This window comes from Coenobita brevimanus, chromosome 64, assembly GCF_032717465.1.
Source record: "Coenobita brevimanus isolate Jiangsu-jjx chromosome 64, ASM3271746v2, whole genome shotgun sequence".
NCBI classification, from domain to species: domain Eukaryota; kingdom Metazoa; phylum Arthropoda; class Malacostraca; order Decapoda; family Coenobitidae; genus Coenobita; species Coenobita brevimanus.
Window position 1 is genome coordinate 20299897 of NC_137017.1, and position 21654 is coordinate 20321550.

The 21654-nt window shown below is 40.7% G+C and overlaps 1 protein-coding gene and 1 non-coding gene across 2 annotated transcripts in view; both read right to left on the reverse strand.

Moving 5' to 3' along the window:
- Positions 1-21654, reverse strand: part of LOC145404703 (gonadotropin-releasing hormone II receptor-like) — a 315031-nt gene that overhangs the window by 149120 nt on the left and 144257 nt on the right. The gene's annotated exons all lie outside the window — the stretch shown is intronic.
- LOC145404774 (5S ribosomal RNA) lies at positions 20120-20238 on the reverse strand. The gene has a single exon (XR_013898230.1). It is a non-coding gene; the product is annotated as a 5S ribosomal RNA (ribosomal RNA).

Sequence of the window (21654 nt, forward strand, 5' to 3'; positions counted from 1 at the left end):
ATCCCTGTGGTACACTGCTAGTTACTAATCCCCAGTTCAACTAAATTCCTTTTATTAATACTCTCTTCTTTCGTCCCTTCAGCCAGAATTCTATCCATTTTAAGAGAGAGAGAGAGAGAGAGAGAGAGAGAGAGAGAGAGAGAGAGAGAGATTAGGAAATGAGAAAGATTATTTGATTTTATTGGAACCAGCGCCAGGTGATTTCATTCTCCTTAAAGTGAGTCGCAGGAGCTTAAGTGCATCAGTACTGCAGCCACCGACCCTCTCATTGTGGGGAAACTCTAAAGTCCCTAGTTCCAGCCACCTCCATGCAATATTCAGCCAACAGTGAACCATAACAACCCAAGAGCCAACGAGTGTATCCGCGTGACCAGCCAGTTAACACGTGAAGCCAGGCGTGTGTGATGCAGCAATAGCAAAACGAGCAGGATATAGCTGAAAGATTTCCGGGAGTCTTTGAGAAAAATGCAGGTTATACTATGGGTAAGAAATATAAACATTATATACTGTAAAAATTTTCTGCTCGACTCCGCTCGTGTCTGCAACAATGCTGAAAAATAATGTAGTGAAGATATTACACGTACATTAAAAGTTTTATATTATACTCTGAACGTGACTAAACCTGTAACACCAGAAATTGCCGCCAATTGTGCTAATAACAGAACTACAGCCAATTAACCCTTTGAATGAGATTACTTATTCTTGTATCATTTTCTTCTTCATTCCTACTTCCTCCGGACAGTTTTGTTATTTATAGAAAAACTGTCCATTACCCCGTCCACAGCCTTATTTCTCTCCTTAACTTGCATAAAAATAATTTCAAGGCAGCTATGATGAAACAAATTTGTCATCGGACTGAAGAGATTCAAGGAAGAGGATCAGATTTTACTTCACAAACCTCACGAACTTCTTCAGACCCGAGAATGTACTGTACTTTTATATTTATACTAGCTGCTGTTCTCTCTCTCCCTCTGTCTGTCTGTCTCTACTCCAACTTGGCCTAAATTTGCAGACTCTCCGTCCTGAATACTGTGCTATAGCTATACATTAACACTAGAATGATGCTAGTCTCAAAGAATTGCTATTAACAGAATGAAGAGCCGTACCATTACCTTGTTCTGCCACTTGAATTCCATGAAATAACATGCAAGAGGACGAAAAACTAGGCCACGTTAAAGTAAAAGGAGTATATCAAGCGTCTTTTCATTTACCTCAGGAGGCCAGCCTAGTTATAAGAGGGATGATGTACGCCACAGCTAACCTTAAAACTTCAAAAAATATATCCTAAAATGAGCAAGAAGGAGCACTCACAGAGGGCAATACCCGCGTCCTACACTTCGCCTATGGGTCAAACATTTGATTATTTCTTAACCTTCGACCATTCATTCTCAAAAAAAAAAAAAAAAAAAAAAAAAAAAAAATATATATATATATATATATATATATATATATATATATATATATATATATATATATGTGTGTGTGTGTGTGTGTGTGTGTGTGTGTGTCTCCATGGTTGTTCAATCTGTACATGGATGGGGTAATAAAAGAGGTACAAGGTAGGGTAGTGGATGTTGGAGTGGCCCTGGTGAGAGAGAATAGTGTTTGGAAACTCCCTGTACTGTTGTTTGCAGATGATACTGTGTTGTTGAGTGAAGACGAAGGGGAGCTGCAAGGCTTGGTGGATGAGTTTGAGAGAGTGTGTAAGAAACGGAATCTAAAGGTGAATATAGGGAAGAGTAAAGTGATGGTCTTTGAGAGAGGTGAAGTCAGTGAATGTACAGCGAGGTTGGATGGTGAGGAATTGGAAAATGTGAGTACGTTTAAGTACTTGGGTAGTGTGATGAGTAAGGATGGAGGTTTGGAGGGTGAAGTGCTTGAAAGGGTACAGCAGGGAAGAAAGGTTGCTGGTTCTTTGAAAGCAGTGATAAGAAACAGGGAAGTGAGCATGGAAGTGAAAAAGTTACTACATGACAGTATTGTGATACCAACTCTAACGTACGGAAGTGAAGCTTGGACGTTGTTGGAAGGACACAAGTCAAGAGTGAGAGCAGTGGAAATGAATTATTTAAGAGGAGCCTGTGGAGTCACATGGAGAGACAGGCTGACGAATGAGGATATAAAGGAGCGTTGTGGTGTTGATGTGGATGTGATAGGAAGCGTTATGAGAAACACACTGAGGTGGTTTGGCCATGTGGAGAGGATGGAGGGTGAAAGACTGACGAAGAGAGTGTATGTGAGTGAGGTGGAGGGGGAAAGAGGGAGGGGGAGGCCGAGGATGAGATGGAGGGATGGGATGGAGAGGTATATGAGAGAGGGGGGTGTGAGTTGGGAGCAGGGGAGTGAAATGGCAGGGGACAGGGCGACTTGGAGGCGATTTGTTTGTGGCCACCCCAAACGGGATTGAGGCGTCTGGCGATATATATATATATATATATATATATATATATATATATATATATATATATATATATATTTTATTTCTATCTGACTTTCAACTTTTCCACCAAGTTTGGTTTGAATCTGTTCAGTCTTCCTTGAGCTGAACTCTCCTGGGTAACTTTGCCCTTTGACCAGTTATATCAAAACTGGCTCCTTTCATACTTGCTTGACCATCAACCCTTCGATTATATTTGGTCAGAATCCAATAAAAACAGGTTAAGATATTAGACCCAACTTTTGATCATGTCCTGTGACCTTGACTGTTCAAATCGAACCATTTCATCTTTTCCTTAGCCTTAAACCTTCCAGTTCCATTCATCTGAATCGGATGAAAATGTCAAGACTGACCCAACCTTTGAAATACTGCTCTCAAAAAACAACAGGGCTCCCAAACCTTTAACTAAATTTAATTAAAATTGAATAAAAAAAAAATTTGAGTCATACGGTTCACACACACACACACACATACACACGAGTGAAACGTGGGAGAGGGAAGTCGTGCGTCGCTGTGCTCTGCTCAGCTGCATCCAGTTCCAAAGTGTCTCTAAAAATGAGACAAGCTCGGTACTAAGCTAAATTATAAATGTTTTAGTATGTGGAGCAAGAAAAAGCGAAAAAGTGAAGCCCAAAGAAAGTACATTAAACAATCTGAGCCTTAAGGAATTTGCGGTGTGAGCAGACAGACGGGCACAGGATGAATCAGAACAGGTGGGTGCCGGGTAAATTCCAACAGTGACATAACGGACATGTTAACTGTAAATAGAAAATATATTCATTTAAGATGGCGTACGAAGAAGGGAAACAGTACAAAACATAATGGTGACTAAACAGGCCTGGGGGACCTGAACACATCGAACAGATTAGCAGAGAAAGTGAATAAACTGGAGGTAACTCTCAAACTGGAACTGGATGAAATAAGGCAGGAACTGTACCAACAAAAGGAAAAAATAAATAGGAATTGGTAAGGAAATTAAACATAAAAGATGCAACAATAGGTGAGCTACAAGCTGAGGCAGACAATCTGAGGAAGAATATGAACGAAATGGGAAATACAGTAGTCACCCCTGAAAGAGTGTTGAAGGAGTACATTAATGATAAAGACATAATCAGACAAGCAGGTAATCTAATAGAATAAAGCAGAGATACTGATGAGAAGATAACTCAGGCAGATGAAATAATGAAAAGCTACACAAGGAAGTACAGAACACATGGGCAGAAATAGCCAAAACAAGTCAAACACTAAAACAACAACGCTAAAGCAAAAGACATGACAAGAGAAGTAAAAGACATCATAAGAAAAAAACCCAAGGCTTATAAAGGAAACAGCTGAGATTAACAAATCTGTAGTCAGCACTGGCAAAGATGAAGAAGAAATAAGGATAGAATCAGAAGAGAAAACAAAGAGATAGTAAATATAATGAAGATATTGAAAGTAGTATCAGAGGAAATCTGTAAGATAGATGTAGAGGAATTTAAAAGGCTAGGGAAATATGAGAAAAAGAAGTAAAGGTCACTGAAAGTAATCTTCAAAGTGTGAACACTGTAGAATTGGTATGAAAAATTGCAAACTTAAGGAAACAGAGAAATACAAAGAAGTATGGATAAAATGGTGCCTAACTCAAGAGGAATGGGGATTACTAATGGAAAAGAGGGAAGAAACCAAAAAAAAAAAAAAAAAAAATGATGCAAGGTCAGATGAAGAGAGAGGTAAATTTTCTTTTACAAAGTAGTAGGATTGCAAGTAAGAAAATGGTACATAAACAGCAGGATTAAATAGAACTAGAGTAGTAGACTCAGCCAATGTCAAATATATGAACATTTTGTGCTAAGTTGATGTACTTAAATCTAGATGGAATGGTATTCAAATTATTGGAGATAAAAGACTATTTGATACAAAATGAGCCCATGTTATTTGTCTAACAGAAACAAGATTAACCCCAAGGATATCCAACGACTCCTTAAATCTGGATGAGTACAATATTTGACAAAGAGACAGAAATCTGACAAAAAGGAGGAATTATGATATTAACAGAGAAAAGACGCCAAGTCAAAGAGATAGAACTATACAAAAGCAGAATTAATTGCAGTAGAGATTAGTACATCTGGCGGGAAAGTAATTGTGGCAAATTTATGTATGTCACCCAAGGCAAACACATGGGATAGAGGTGAATAGGAAGACTTGGCTGAAATGACAATTCAGAGTTTAAGAGCCTTACTATCTAGAATGGAAGAAAAATCTGAAAGAATTATACAAACGGGTGATTTTAACACAAATATAAACTGGAATACTCTAGTTGTAAGATGCTATGAAAGTTGTTGGGATCAAAAGCTCCTGGATCTTATACAGGAGTCTTTCCCAACACAACATGTAAAGGACACCACCAGAAGAAGAGGACCAGACGACCCTTCATTATTAGATCTCATATTCACTACGCAAGAAAATAAAATTAACAGTATACTCTATTCCCCCCCCCCCATTCAGCAAACGCGATCATACAATATTAGATTACACTTCAGGATAGCATATGGTACAGATATAATGAAAATTACAAAAAGAGGCTAAACTTCAAAAAGGGCAACTATCATGACCTAAAGAAGTATTTTAAGGATACAGACTGGGAAATGGAGCTAAGAGGACAGGATATAAATTGTTATACAAATATATGAAAAATTCTGTGAATTTTATGAAACAGGAGTCCAGAATTATGTTCCACAGCACAAAGAAACGGAAATAAGGATAAAGAATTAGTTCAATAGTGAATGTAAAAATGCAAAAGAGAATAGAGATTTGCTGTGGATCAGATACAGATGACATAACAGTGAGAAAGCACATAACAACTCCAAACAGGCAAGAAATGATTATACAAGAATAAGGAGAGAAGCCCAAAGGCAGTTTGAGGAAGTCATTATAAATAAAAGTATTGATCAGCCAAAGTTGCTTTACAGCTACAAACGACACAAAACAAAAGTTAAAGATAAAATAAAGTCCATCATGGATGAGGGGAAAATCTAAATCAATGAAAAAGATATTTGTGAAGTACTAAACAAAAATTTCCAATTAGTTTTTACGAAAGAAAGTAGATTTGTGAGAGATGAAAATGAACAAGCATGCCCACACATATTAACAAATATACGTACAGTAAAAGCTCGATTAACCGGAATGCATGGGGATTCTTCTATTCCGGATATGGAATTTTCTGGATAATTGAATGTTAATCTTAGAAATTTCTGGGAGGTCAAACATATAAAATAGTACCAAACTTGGGACTTTACATTATTTCATAAAGTACATTGTTCAGTATTAGATACAGTACTGGTAAGATACAGTACAGGTACACTACAATACACAAAAAAAAGACAGCAAGAGAAACTGTACAGGACTGAACACAAACCAGCAAACATTATCAAAAATTATTTAAAGAAAAGTTCTGCACATGTCACAGGCCAAAATAATTTTGAAAACTTAGCTGCATACACTACTTTATCTTGTACTGTATAGAACTAATCAAGAATTATAGGGGGACGACCGGTATCCGGAAAATTTTCGACCCCATGCCGGATCGAATTTGCGTTCTGGTTATACGGATGTGCCGATGCATCGGATGCCGGTTAATCGAGCTTTTACTGTATATCAAAACAAGAGCTCCAGGAAGAGATGAGGAAATCAGACAAAGGTAAGGCTAACGATCCTGATGAGATTTCGTGTTGGGTATTACGGGAATATGCAAAAATGTTAAGCAGTCCATTTCATTTAATATTCAGAGAATCCCTAAGACAAGGTAAACTAGCTAATAATTGGAAGAAAGCAAACATTGTGCCTCTTTCAAGAAAGGAAATAGACAAAATCCACTTAACTACCGACCAGTATTACTGAGCAGCGTCGTAAGGAAGATTTTAGAAAAGCTGATGTGAAGAATTTGAGTAAATCACCTAGAAAAACACAATATGATAACAGAAAGACAATTTTGTTTTAGAAAGGGAAAATCATATGTTACTAACCTATTAATCTACTATGACAGAGCTGCAGAAATACTACAGAAGAGATGGCTCGGTAGACAACATATATTTGGATTTCAAGAATGCATTTGACAGAGTACCACACCAAAGACTTTTATGGAAATCGTACCATCAAGGAGGAAACCAAGGTACTCTGTACGATTGGATGCAAGATTTTCTCAGCAAAAGGGAAATGAGAACAGTGCTTAGGGGAAATTGCTCATCATGGAAAGAAGTGACAAGTGGAGTTTCACAGGGTTCGGTGCTGGCACCAATTATGTTTTTAATATATATACTGTAAGTGACATAGACCACGACACTGGAAATGGAAGCAATCTAAATATGTTTGTTGATGATGCAAAAATACAAACGAGAATTACAAATACAGACTCTTGCACAGAGCTACAAGAAGAATTTAATAAACTTTATGAATGGAGCAGTAGATGGCAAATGGAATTCAATGTGGACAAATGCAATGTAATTATGTTTGGTAAAAATGAAAAAAGACCAGACTGGGACTGTAAGTCAGGAAGTTCAACCCTACACACATCAAAAAATGAAAAGAATTTAGGAGTGATAATCAATAACAGACTATCACCGGTGAGAAAGAAAGGAACATGTGCACTCTGCTTGGTAGTGAGGGAAACATTCACATACATAAATGAAGACATGCTGAGAAAGATAAAAACATCATTCATCAGACCAACTCTGGAGTATATATCAGTAGTTTGGAATCCATATATCAAAAAAAACACATAGACAAGAATGAAAAGGTACAAAGGGCCGCTACGAGATGAGCACCAAGCTTAAGGAATCTAAGCTATGAAGAAAGACTCGAAATTTTAAACCTACCAACAATACAGAGGAGAATGAAAAGAGGATACATGATTATGTTATATAAATGCATCACAGGAAAAGAGAAAATAGACATTAATGAGTATATGACCTATGGGAAGGCAACATCAAGAGGACACTGCAAAAAAAGTTTACAAAACGAGAGATGATAAAGACGTAAAGAAATTCGGTTTTCCAAACAGAGCAACTGATCAGTGGAATGCACTACCGAATGAAACAGTGTGTGCCAAACTATTCATAAGTTTGAAGACATGTATGATAAAAATTGTTCAAAACACGGGACAGTACGAGCTTAACTCGTTCCTGTAAAGATACAATTAGGTAAGAACACACACACACACACACACACACACACACACACACACACACACACACACACACACACACCAAGCAAAAAATACCTCGCCTCGCCAACACATGCAATGGTGAAGTAAAAGCGTCTGGAGATTTAAAAATCCGTCATCAAATGAAATGGTGAAGGTTCACTTTCCTGGTAGCTGTTTTACGACCATGTGTACAGTACACTCGTTACTTCAGCACACACCTGTAGAGGCACAAAGGCACAGAAAAGGCGTCTTTTCTCTTTCTTTTCATTCATGCATATATATATATATATATATATATATATATATATATATATATATATATATATATATATATATATATATATATATATATATATATATATATATATATATATATATATATATATATATATATATATATATATATATGGAGCCTCTGTAGTACAGTGGTAAAGTGTGCGTTCTCGTACACTGAAGAACGAGGGTTCGCGTCTCACCAGGGTAATAAATTTTGGGTACCGTACGTTCTTCTGGCCACGTACTGCTTTGGCGGACACAAGGAGTGCAGTGGTTGAACCAGTGTCGCATACTATAAAGTATGCTTGCACCCAGTCGGCTTGCGCGGGCCAATTACACTTGGTTCACAGACTACACACACGTCCTAAGCCACTACAATACTACAATTATACTTGCAAGCACTTCTCACCCTACAATCTCTACCAGACAGCCAATGCCATTTGGTAGGTACATTGGCTGCATCGTCCCCACTTCGGTCGGGATAGGCGGTCCTGCAGTGGACACTCAAACGGCTGATGAGATGAGATCTATCTATCTATCTATACAGTACATATATATATATATATATATATATATATATATATATATATATATATATATATATATATATATATATATATATATATATATATATATATATATATATATATATATATATATATATATATATATATATATATATATAATTTACCCTCACAGCCTTTCATATGGATTTTGAGTGGGATACTGGAGGGGCAGGATATTAGACTGGAGGGGCAAGGCTTCAGACTGAAAGGGCATGGTATTAGACTGGAGGGGCAGGGTATTAGGCTGGGGGGGGGCACAATATTAAGCTGGTGGGGCAGGGTATTGGGCTGGAGGGGCAGGGTATTAAAATGGAAGGGCAGGGTATTAGACTGGAAGGGCAGGATAATAGGCTTGAGGGGCAGGGTATTAGACTGGAGGGGGAACTCTGCCAGGGCAGTAGTGAGAGAGGAAGAAAACATGCATGAGAGAGAGAGAGAGAGAGAGGAATAAAGAGTGAAAGGGTGCGTGGGGGAAGTGAAAGTCAAAGAATACATGGAGGAAGTCAAAGGGAAGAAGACTAAGGAAAAAAGGCATAAAAAAGTGTATTTGGTGGAAGGGAGAGGGAAACAGAGAGAGCATGGAAATTGAAAATGAAACTGAGAAAACGTTTAACGTCCAGGGAATGGGAGTGTACCATGTGTAAAAGTGTGTGTGTGTGTGTGTGTGTGTGTGTGTGTGTGTGTGTGTGTGTGTGTGTGTGTGTGTGTGTGTGAGAGAGAGAGAGAGAGAGAGAGAGAGAGAGAGAGAGAGAGAGAGACCCTGAGTAAAGAACACTGCAATGAGACTCTCAGGGGAAATCTGGCCCAACCTTTGTATCTGGGGCTTATTCAGCTCACCTCCCCAACCCCCAATTGTTGTAACCTAAAATCCCCTCATCTGCGACACCCCCCTCCGCTCACCACTCCGTCCCCCCCTTCCAAATCCTCATTAGTGTTATCCTTCATTCTTTGGCGTTCTCCCACATCTCTGAAATTTTCTTCTCCAACTCTTCTCGTTTTCCCGTGACTAATTTCTGTCTTGTAACATCTTAGATACTTCCCCTCCCCACCTCTCTCACCTCCATCTTCCTCACTTCTTGCTTGTCAGACGTAGGGTACAGTGCCTCCCCAGCGTCGGAGAAACATTCTTCGCATACCTGAAACTTCCCCCTCTTTCCCCAACATCCAACAAACTGTCTACCTTTAATTCCTCTGTTGCTTTTTCAACATTTGGATTTTCCCCTTCCCTCTTCAGTTCATGTCTTTCAGCTTTCCTTTTCCACAAGTACGAAATTTCGCTCGCCACGCCTCAGGAATTTCATCTCCTCACACTTCTGAAACTTCTCCTCCGCTCTTTTCTCCATGTCTCACCGCCACCCGCAGCCACATTCACACAGCCCCCCCCCCTCTCTCTCTCTCTCTCTGTGTCTGTCAGTCTCTCTTCCCACATCTTTGCGTTCACCCTTTTCCCCCACGCCTCTGAAAATCTCCTTCTGCTTCCTCATATCTCTGAAAGCCTTCCACCCCCCCCCCACCCAGCGCAACACCTTTGAGCCTGCCCTATTTCACGCCTCCCCCTCCTCCCCCCTCGGCCACTGATGCCGTCCCCAGGGGAGTGGTCTGGTAAGTGGTCCGAGCGCCTGTAACGCGGGTAAGTAATTAATCGTACTGTATTATTCAGTAATTTCTGCGTCCCAAGAGAGGTGCGTTTGCAGCTCATATAATTTATATGCACAATATACTGATCCTACATTTACATATATATATGTATCATCAGCCGTTTGAGTATCCACTGCAGGACCGGTCTATCCCGACCGAAGTCGGAACGATACAGCCAATGTCTCTACCAAGTGGCTTAGGCTGTCTGGTAGAGATTGTATGTAGGGTGAGAAGTGCTTGTAAGTGTAATTGTAATGTTGGAGTGGCTTTGAATGTGTGTGTAGTCTGTGAACCAAGTGTAATCGGCCAGCGGAAGCCGACTGGGTGCAAGCATACTATATAGTAAACGACACTGGTTCAACCACAGCACCCCTTGTGTCCGCCAATGCAGTACGTGGCTGGGTGAACACACCCAAAGTTTATTACCCTGGCGAGGCGTGAACCCTGGGTCACCCGTGTAGGAAAATGCACACTCTACCACTGTACCCTAGAGGCTCCATACATATACAATATATATATATATATATATATATATATATATATATATATATATATATATATATATATATATATATATATATATATCCCATTGGCGCCCAGTGTCGTCAGTATAGGACAGAACTGGGCATTTTCAAAATTTCATGAAGAAGGGAACCCCGGGGTAGGGACCTATGAGCTTCGCAACTATGAGCCAACAGGCGGAGGGCAGTACATCTAGCACCCTCCCAGCAAAATTCCTCGCACAGGAAATCTGGAAGCCAATGGGATATATATATATATATATATATATGGAGCCTCTGTGGTACAGTGGTAAAGTGTGCGTTTTCCTACATGGAAGAAGGAGGGTTTGCGCCCCCCCAGGGTAATTAACTTTGGAAGCGTTCTTTTGGCTACGTACTGCTTTGCCGGACAGAAGAGGTGCTGAGGTTGAACCAGTGTCGCATACTATAAAGTATGCTTGCACCCAGTTGGTTTGTACGGGCCGATTACATTTGGTTCAAAGACAATACACACATCCAAAGCCACTCCAACACAACGGAGGTTATTCTCTCGGGCATGGAAGCATACATTCCTTTCTCATATCCTTTGACTAACGCAAGAAAGCCTTGGTTTAATCACGCTTGTTCTAATGCTGTCCGCAACAAGGAGAAGGCCTACAAAAGGTACCGGAGCCAACCCACCCCTGAATCACATAATCTTTACGTTTCTGCCCGGAATCGTGCTAAGTCTGTTCTTCGCTCTACTAAAAATAATTTCATCCATACTAAATGCTCTCAACTCTCCAACTCGAATTCTTCCCGCTCCTTCTGGCACCTTGCCAAAAATCTTTCTAACAACTTTACCTCATCATCCTTCCCTCCTCTTTTCTACTCTGATGGTTCTGTAGCTATTTCTTCTACTGATGAAGCAGATCTCTTCGCACAGACTTTCTCCTCCAATTCCACCTTAGACGATTCCGGTGCTGTTCCTCCATCACTTCCCCCCTCTGACTTCCTCATGGCTGACATTAAAATTTCTTCAGTTGATGTATTTTCTGCCATTACTGGCCTCAGTACTAACAAGGCATATGGGCCTGATGGGGTCCCTCCTGTTGTTCTCAAAAACTGTGCTTCTGTGCTTACACCCTGCCTAGGCAAACTATTTCGCCTTTGTCTGTCAACTTGTACCTTTCCTTCTTGCTGGAAGTTTGCTCTCATTCAGCCAGTCCCAAAGAAGGGTGTCCACTCCCAACCCTCCAACTCTCGTCCAATTGCTTTAACGTCCTGTATTTCAAAAGTTTTCGAGTCAATTCTTAATAAAAAATTTTTAAGGCATCTTTCCTATCACAACCTTCTTTCCGATCGTCAGTATGGGTTCCGTCAGGGACGCTCCACTGGCGATCTTCTCACCTACCTTTCAGATTCCTGGTCATCCTCCTTTCGGGACTTTGGCGAAAGCTTTGCCATTGCACTTGACATCTCAAAGGCTTTCGATCGAGTCTGGCATAAATCTTTAATTTCCAAACTGCCCTCCTACGGTTTCTATCCTTCTATCTGTACCTTCATCGCTAGCTTCCTTTCTGGTCGTTCTATAGCTGCTGTCGTAGACGGCCATCGTTCTTCTCCTAGATCTATCAACAGTGGTGTTCCTCAGGGCTCTGTCCTATCACCAACTCTCTTCCTTTTATTCATCAATGATCTTCTAAGCTGTACATCTAACCCTATCCACTCATACGCTGATGACTCCACCCTTCACCTTTCCATTCGGTTCCCGCAACGCCCATCTCAACAGTTACTTCAAGAAACAAGGGATGAGGCTATGGCACACCTAATGTCTGACTTGGCTCATATCTCTGACTGGGGTAAAAATAATATGGTTGTCTTTAATGCTTCTAAGACTCAGTTCTTACACCTATCAACCCGACAAAATCTTCCACAGGTATACCCACTAATGTTTAATAATATTCAGATTAATCCTGCATCATCCTTGAACATGCTTGGGGTTTCATTTACTCGGGACTTATCTTGGAAAGATCATATTACATCTCTTGTAAAATCTGCTTCCAAGAGATTGGGTGTGCTAAGCCGACTCCGCTCTTTCTTCACCTCTGCACAATTGTTGACTCTATACAAGGGTTTTATCCGCCCCTGTGTGGAGTACAACTCTCATGTGTGGGGAGGCTCCCCACATACAGCTCTTCTCAATAGGGTGGAGTCAAAGGCTTTTCGTCTCATTAACTCTCCTCCTCTTACTGACTCCCTTCAACCTCTGTCTCTTCGCCGCACTGTTGCATCTTTATCTCTTTTCTATCGCTACTTTAATGGTCACTGCTCCTCTGAACTGTCTGCTTGCATTCCTCCACCTCTACGACGGGCGCGTAGCACCCGTCTGGCAGCAAACTCTCATCCCTTTTCTGTCCAACTCTCTAATGCAAGAGTTAACCGTTACTCCCAGTCTTTCATTCATGCAACAGGTCAGCTCTGGAACTGTCTCCCTCTGTCTGTATTTCCTCCTGCCTATGATCTCCAGTCTTTCAAACGCAGTGTGTCCAGGCTTCTCAAAATGATCGGATCTTGAATTTGGCTCTCTATTGTATTTTGTTTTTCTCTTGGAGGGAACTGTTACTGCGGGCTCATGGCCTTTGGTTCCTTCTTCCTCGCATTAAAGAAAAAAAAAAAAATCACACTTACAAGCACTTCTCATCCAACATTCAATCTCTTCCAGACAGCCTAAGCCACTTTGTAGAGATACATAGGCTGTATCGTCCCCACTTTCGGTCGGGATTGGCCAGTTCTTCAGTGGACACGCAAAAGACTGATGATGATATAAATGAATATATATATATATATATATATATATATATATATATATATATATATATATATATATATATATATATATATAATCCTGTGTTGCCCCATGAGGCGTGTAGGAGTCTGGGCCTAATCAAGTTGGTCCTGACATTTCAGATGACAGTGACCAGCCTTACTCATCCCCGAGTGGCATTACGTGAGTAATAAACCCCAACCACCCCTTGGATATGAACCTGTACTTGCTCAGTCCGATTGGAGCACCTTAATTACCCACTAAACCACCAGGCACCATAATTTGGTTATGTGGTTACCACTCAACATAGTAAATGGTTTCCTGGTGTACAAGAAACCATTTTGCTTACCACTCAGTGTAAAGTAACCCGTAGACAGAAGGAAAAGGAAAGAATGAAGGAAAGAAAGACAGATGAAGGAAGGAAAGAAGGAACGAAGAAAGGGCATTCACCCGAGAGCAGCGCTACATCGAGTGAGTAGTTGGTGAGCACTTTTACCTACCACTAATATATATATATATATATATATATATATATATATATATATATATATATATATAGATAGATAGATAGATAGATAGATAGATAGATAGATAGATAGATATAGGGAGCCTCTCAGTGCTGGGAATGCTACTAATAAAAAGTAGCGGCGCTCCCATTCCCGTTACTATCTAAAAAAAAGTAATGGCGTTACTGGTTTCGCTACTTGATACGAAATGTAGCTTCGCTCCCGCTCCCGCTACTTCAGATAAGAAAAAGGTACACAAAGGAGAGGTTAACAAAAATCTGTGATATAGCAGTACACTATATACTGTTTTGATATTAGTCAGTCTGAGTGGTTATGTTGTGTACCAGTAATGTCAGTATATACACTTATATTGAAAAAAAAAAAAAAAAAAAAAACGTATACATGTCGGTGTCACTTTAATGAAGCTTAGAGCCGAAGGTACAGGAAAAAGCTATTTACTGTAAAATGTAACAAATGTTCTTTTACACTGTTACCTAGTATACCTTCTGAAAGTAACATACGTAAATAAAAGGCGGAAAAATGTGGCTTAGCATTGATACATATTATATAGATTTATTATATTTTCAATAATACCTGTTTAAGATATGCATGAAAACGGAAGTAAAAATAAACGGGCTTTCTTTTAAAGGCTATATATACAATAGCAATGTTTTTTTTCCATTACTTTAAACTGAAAGTATCATACTGTTACGAAATAATAATGTAGTGAGTAAGAATTAGTCTGAAAGAGAGTGAGGGAGAGAGCGGGATTTGATGACGGGGATAGCTTGGTGTGTGTGCGTGTGTGTGCAAAACAAAGGTGCAAGTTGCAAGTTCAATATTCTGGTCAGTACAGGGGTCAGGTTCCATATTAGGAATTGAAGTGCAACGAAATTTCGAAAAATCACTATCTGCTGACCACGACAGTATAAACTGAGACAGTTGGCTAGTCTGGCTTGCACTCCGTCCTCGTGCTGCTCGCCAAGTAACCAGTTACTAAATGATCGATAATTAACTAGCAAATTCCTGTCTAATTATTGCACATTATTAATAATTAAGAATAAATAAATTACTGATGTAATGTAGAACAAACATCTTTAATTGACAGAAGTGACGAAAGTATTATTTTTCGTCATTAATAAATACAACCAAACCGTCGGCATATCAGTATGTACTCACCGATTCCGGTGAGTAGCAAGACGCGCGGTAACGCGTGGGTAAGGAAAAAACGTAGCGGCGCTCTCAGTTCCGCTACTGGCTAAAAAAAGTAATGGCGTTACCACCATCGCTATTAAAATAGTATCGGCGCTATTCCCAGCTTTGGAGCCTCTGTGGTACAGTGGTAGAGTGTGCTTTTCGCACGCCGGTGGACGTGGGTTTGCCTCCTGCCAGAGTTGTAAAAACTTTGAGAAGCGTTCACCGAGCCACTGACTTCTTTGGCGGACATAAGGGGTGCTGTGGTTGAACTAGTGTCGCATACTAGTATGCTTGCACTCAGTTGGTGGCGGGCCGATTACACTTGGTTCACAGACTACACACACATCCAAAGCCACTACAACACTACAATCACACTCACAAGCACTTCTCACCCTACATACAGTCTCTACCCGACAGCCTAAGCCACTGGGTAGAGATGCATTGGCTGTATCGTCCCTGCTTCGGTAGGGATAGGCCGGTCCTGCAGTGGACCTCAACGGCTGATTATATATATATATATATATATATATATATATATATATATATATATATATATATATATATATATATATTACAGGTCATGAGTTATCTGTATGGCAAAGTATAAGATGTCTCATATATAATGCTCCTCTTCCATTTTGCCGGGTGATTTCTTGTGTGTTGCAGGGACGGCTCGGTCTACTTCCTCAATGTGTTCCCTGCATCAGTTGTGTGTTTCCTACTGCCACATCCACGCCTACAACACCAGACTGAGCCGTCCCTGAAGCACATAAGATAACATCAGGTGAGTCCCTCTTGGAGCTCTTTGCGGACCACCATGTATAATGAGTAACAATGGGAAACTTTGATGTGACAACGTGTTCCATGGTGGCTGAGAAATGAAAATACTGCCCACGTATTCCCTGCGTTCCGTAACCGATGACTAAAGGGATGGATGTATAGATCTAAACCCTTCACCCCCTCCCTTTTCTGGACATACAGATTGTTGCAGTTTTGTAGCGATGACCAATTCATCTTATCATGTTTTAGTTTTAATACACGTATCTTCCACTTCATCTCAGCTATTCTACCGCCATTCACTCATATCTTCACTAAATTCCATTCACAACGATGACGTTTTTTTTCCCATTCCACATTTTCCTGTGGGTTGGCGAGACACAGCTTGTCTCCAGAAGGACGAGGAGGAGGAGGTTGTATTGACAAGCGTAATTAGAGAAAATGATTTTAAGATAAGTATTTTTAGGGTTACCTATGGTATTATTTGTGTTTGCTGTGAACCTCTAGGATTCATAATTTCCTGCTATGGAGTGGTGTTGTAGCATTGCTTAGTGTTTATTTTGCTTCTGCTTTCTTCTGACGATTTAATATAGTTTCGAAGTGCGCCCCAGTAATGAGGGAGTTAAAGGTTATGTTTAACTCCCGTGTTTGCGAAGTCGCTGAACAAAATCGTTTGTAGACGACAAGACCAAAATATGAAATACGTCATTGTATGAAATGGGAGAGTATCCTTTGCTCCCATATCCTACAAATGCTACAGCATTTCATTACTATAGTCTTGCTTGACGACTGCAGCACAAGAGTGTAGTTCAGTAGCCTATGTTGGGAGAGCTGGTAGTTACAGAAGTTGCTTGTTGTCCGAGTTCTATTTCATGCTGAAGTAGGGAACAGTTCGATGCTTTGCCTTTCGTTCACACTTTACTGATCTTTCACAAGACCCACCGACTTGCCATAAAGACACTCCATTTCATACCATCGCACCAGCTCTGAATAGAACAGTTCTGGCGTGTATTCCGTTATAATGGTGGGTATTAGAGCCCAGATGCTGAGATGTGAAGGTATGTGGCACATAGAAGGACTGCTGGGATTCTGAAACGGACTATAATATGCCTAGAATCGGAAACATACAAAAAATGAGCTTGGTGGGCCTGGATGACACCTAGACCTACTCGGCAGCCTTCAGACCCAATCCAGTGATTGTAACCGAGTCGGTGGGTTAGTCTTTAGATCTTGGGTGCAACTTTAAATCTGGCTCTCTGACCGACCGTGAAGGGCAAGGGCGGCGAAATATATAGTAAATCAATAATGTCTTTTCATTTTATATTTCCTATCTACTGACGATTATATTCAGATAGTGAAAGATTTTTTAAACTGGGAAGGGCGGGGGCAAATATAGCCTTCTTTTACCCCTTCACTATAAAAGTTGTCTTCTAAGCTGGATAAAATGGTCTGGATGATACCAGAAAAAAAAAAATCTTCAGACTAAAGAGGTGGATCCGTTCAGCTCAAAGACGTCGTCATTTTTATCTATTGTCATCAGACGATTCTGTGACTAAGGATTTTTTTTTAATGGAAGATTATATGTAGTCTTCATTCAGTACTTCAAAACAAAATTTCTGAATTGAATGAAACTGTCTGAAAATGGTGGGAATAAATGAAGCAGGGGTATAGTAAAAATCGTGTGACTGAAAAAGGTAAATGGCGAATAGTACGCGATAGTAGGTGACCTTTCCACATTACCCCACCACCTCTCTCTCCCTTTTTCATCCCCCCCACACCCTCATTCTCCATTTCCTTTTCTCCATCCTGATTCTTCTGACTTTCTCTCCTTTCCTCATTCCCATCCCTCCTTCTTTTCAGTACTTGTCTTTAACTCAGAATAGTATTGTTCGTTATAACACTCCCTATAGCAAACAGCCAAGAAAGGACCAACATGTCTATTGTTTTGTTTTTCTTTGTAGTCCTATATATTTCTTTGTACTCCTTTTCAGACTGTCCCCCATCCTCTCCTTTCCTCCCCAACCCTCCTGATTCTCACACCGCTTCTCTTCTTTCAACCCCTATTGATTCCATCCAAACACACATTGCTCCCCACCCCTCTACCCCACACCCTTTCTCCCCACCCCTGTACTCTCGACTGCCTCCCCACACACCTCCTTCCCACCCCTACTCTCCTGATTCCCTCCCCATTCCCATCCTCTCCATCCCTACTGGTTTTCTCCACACCCTCTTCTCCCCATCTACCAGACTCCTTCCCACTTCTCTCATCCCTCTTATCATCCAAACTCCTTTCCAGCTTCCCGCTTTACTCTCTTCCTCAGTATTTCTTGGGTCCCCGTTCTGTCAACATATCTGCGCCATAAAATTATTTATCACATGATAAACATTGCTCATATACACACTTATCCTGAATAATGATGCCCACCATAGAAAAGCCTTGTGCCCTGATGGTTCTCCAACTTTCGTCTATTCTTTTGCATTGTTGCGGTAGTAGTATTTCTCTTCTCCCACTTTCTTACTTACTCGTTCCTCGTTGCGCCAGTAATATTTCTCTTTTCCTACTTTAAGACTTTCCCTTTCCTTGTTTCGGCAGTAATACTGTATTTCTCTTCTCTTTTTCTTTATCTGGGGTAGTAGTATTTCTCCTCGCCCATTTTCGTATGTTCTCTTTGCTTGTTTCAGTATTAACATGCCTTTAGTATAACCAGCTTGTCTACGATGCTTCTGAACAATGGACAGCGGACTGCAATGACGAGCGATATGATTGATTTAAAATGACAGATAGATATGTGATGACTGATAATTTGAAAAGCATAGCAGCACACACAAGGATGATTGGACTGGGGGAATTAGTCCTATTGACACAGGAATTTAGACAATTTGCTGGATAAACACTTCTGGCTAAAAAGTTAATTGTTTTCACAGACCATTTTGTTTTTTCTATATTTTGCCACTTAAAATATTTACTTGCATTTGATTGTGTAGTGTTTAGTAGTTATATGAGCGAAAATAATAATATAAACAAACAATCTTATACGTAAGCTTAAGAGCGTTTATAAACACAGTTTCTCTCTCTCTCTCTCCCTACCTACCTACCAACCTACCTACCTATCTAATACATCATTAATGGTTAGGAATGGCGGCTGAGGCTACTGACAGACAAATGAGATATCCACCATAAAGCATCGTCGGGTGTTTGTATATTATCTGTAAGTTACTCCAGTAGCGTAACTATACTCTCTTTATTTTAACGTGACCTAAATTTACTATCTATCTTCAATGCTTAGGTGTAAGAGGAGATTAGGATAGGATGCTAATGACATGGAAACGATGGAGAGCCGTAGTATTACCATATTCCACCACAGAGCTATGGGAAAAAGCTGCACGGGACGAAAATCTCCAATTTAATCAAAAGGAGCTGTTGTATGTGCGCACAGCTAAGCTCATACAGGACTCCAATGCCTTGAATGAATTGTCAGTGTTTGTGTGGCCATTTCGCTAAGCATCCGGTTGATGGATCTCCCACTTTCGCTCTTTTTTACTTTCTCGTTTTGAATCCTGCCTCACCCCATCCTTAGGTGATGATAATGATGGTGATGGTGATGACACTGGTGATTGCGCTGACGATGACGTTGACGTAGACGATGAAGCTGGCTGTGATGATGAAGATGGCGATGATGATAATGATGACGATGATGACGATGGTGATATTGATGATGATAATAATGATAATGATAGTGATAATGATGATGATGATGATGATGGTGATGATGGTGATGACAGGCAATTGTGCGTAGGCCTAATGCAGCGTGCTACTACTGAGATACGGAACAACAATAACCCGTGTCGAGCCGGAGCTGGGTGTCACCACGGGCAGAGATAATTAACAGCGATTTTTCGCGCGCCTTTGAGCTCTCCGGGTTAACGCCATCCAACCACACGACGCTGGAAACGTGATGAGCTCACAGTAGCCTATTTCTTTTGTCGTTCCTCTTTGTTTCTTCTAAAAGTCCTGATAAATGTATGTGATAATGTCATCATGTTTCACTCACACGCTTAATTCTGTTGTCGTTCTTCTCTGATTCTCCAGTCCCTGTACAGTAAAATTTATGTAAGATTCATTCATTCATTGCCAGACGCCATGTATCCCAGACAGGGTGGCCAATGGCTCAGAGTTAATTGTTTTACAGGGAGGGGCACTAATCCTCCACCAACCCCACTTGACACGTAGGGATGCCAACAGCATCTGGTGCTCCCAGGCGGTCACCCATCCAAGTACTAACCAGACCCAACGTTGCTTAACTTCGTTGATCGGACGGGAAGCGGTGTACTCAACGTGGTATGGCCGTTGGGGGAGAGTTAATGAGACAAAAAGCCTTTGACTCCACCCTATTGAGAAGAGCTGTATGTGGGGAGCCTCCCCACACATGAGAGTTGTACTCCATGCAGGGGCAGATAAAACCCCTGTATAGAGTCAACAATTGTGCAGGGGTAAAGAAGGAACGGAGTCGGCTTAGCACATCCAATCTCTTGGAAGCAGATTTTACAAGAAATGTAGTATGATCTTTCCAAGACAAGTCCCAAGCAAATGAAACCCCAAGCATGTTCAACGATGATGCAGAATTAAGCTAAATATTATTAAACATTAGTGGGTATACCCGTGGAAGATTTTGTCGGGTTCATAGGTGCAAAAACTGAGTCTTTGATGCATTAAAAACAACAAGATTATTTTTACCCCAGTCAGAGATACGAGCCAAGTCAGACATTAGGTGTGCTATAGCCTCATCCCTTGTTTGTTGAAGCAACTGATGATAGACACTGTGGGAATCGAATGGAAAGGTGAAGGGTGGAGTCATCAGCATATGAGTGGATAGGGTTAGATGTACAGCTTAGAAGGTCATTGATGAATAAAAGGAAGCGAGTTTGTGATACGACAGAGCCCTGAGGAACACCACTGTTAATAGATCTAGGAGAAGAACGATGGCCGTCTACAACAGCGGTTATAGAACGACCAGAAAGGAAGCTAAAGATGAAGGCACAGGTAGAAGGATAGAAACCAAAAGAGGGCAGTTTGGAAATTAAAGATTTATGCCAGACTCAACTGAAAGCCTGTGAGATGTCAAGTGCAATGGCAAAGCTTTCGCCAAAGTCCCGAAAGAAGGATGACCAGGAGTCTGAAAGGTAGGTGAGAAGATCGCCTGTGGAGGTCCCTGACGGAAACCATACTGACGATCAGAAAGAAGGTTGTGATAGGAAAGATGCTTTAAAATTTTTCTCTTTTTTATTTTTCTCTTAAGAATAGACTCGAAAACTTTTGAGATACAAGATGTTAAAGCAATTGGATAATAGTTAGAGGGTTGGGAATGGTCACCCTTCTATGGGACTGGCTGAATGAGAGCAAACTTCCAGCAAGAAGGAAAGGTACAAGTTGACAGACAAAGGCGAAAGAGTTTGCCTAGGCAGGGTGTAAGCACAGAAGCACAGTTCTTGAGAACAACAGGCGGGACTCCATCAGGCCCATATGCCTTATTAGTATTGAGGCCTGTGATGGCAGAAAATACATCAGCTGAAGAAATTTTAATGTTAGCCATGAGAAAGTCAGAGGGGGGAAGTGATGGAGGAACAGCACCGGAATCGTCTAAGGTGGAGTTGGAGGAGAAAGTCTGAGTGAAGAGATCTACTTTATCAGCAGAAGAAATACCTACAAAGCCATCAGAGTAGAAAAGAGGAGGGAAGGATGATGAGGTAAAGTTGTTAGAAAGGTTTTTG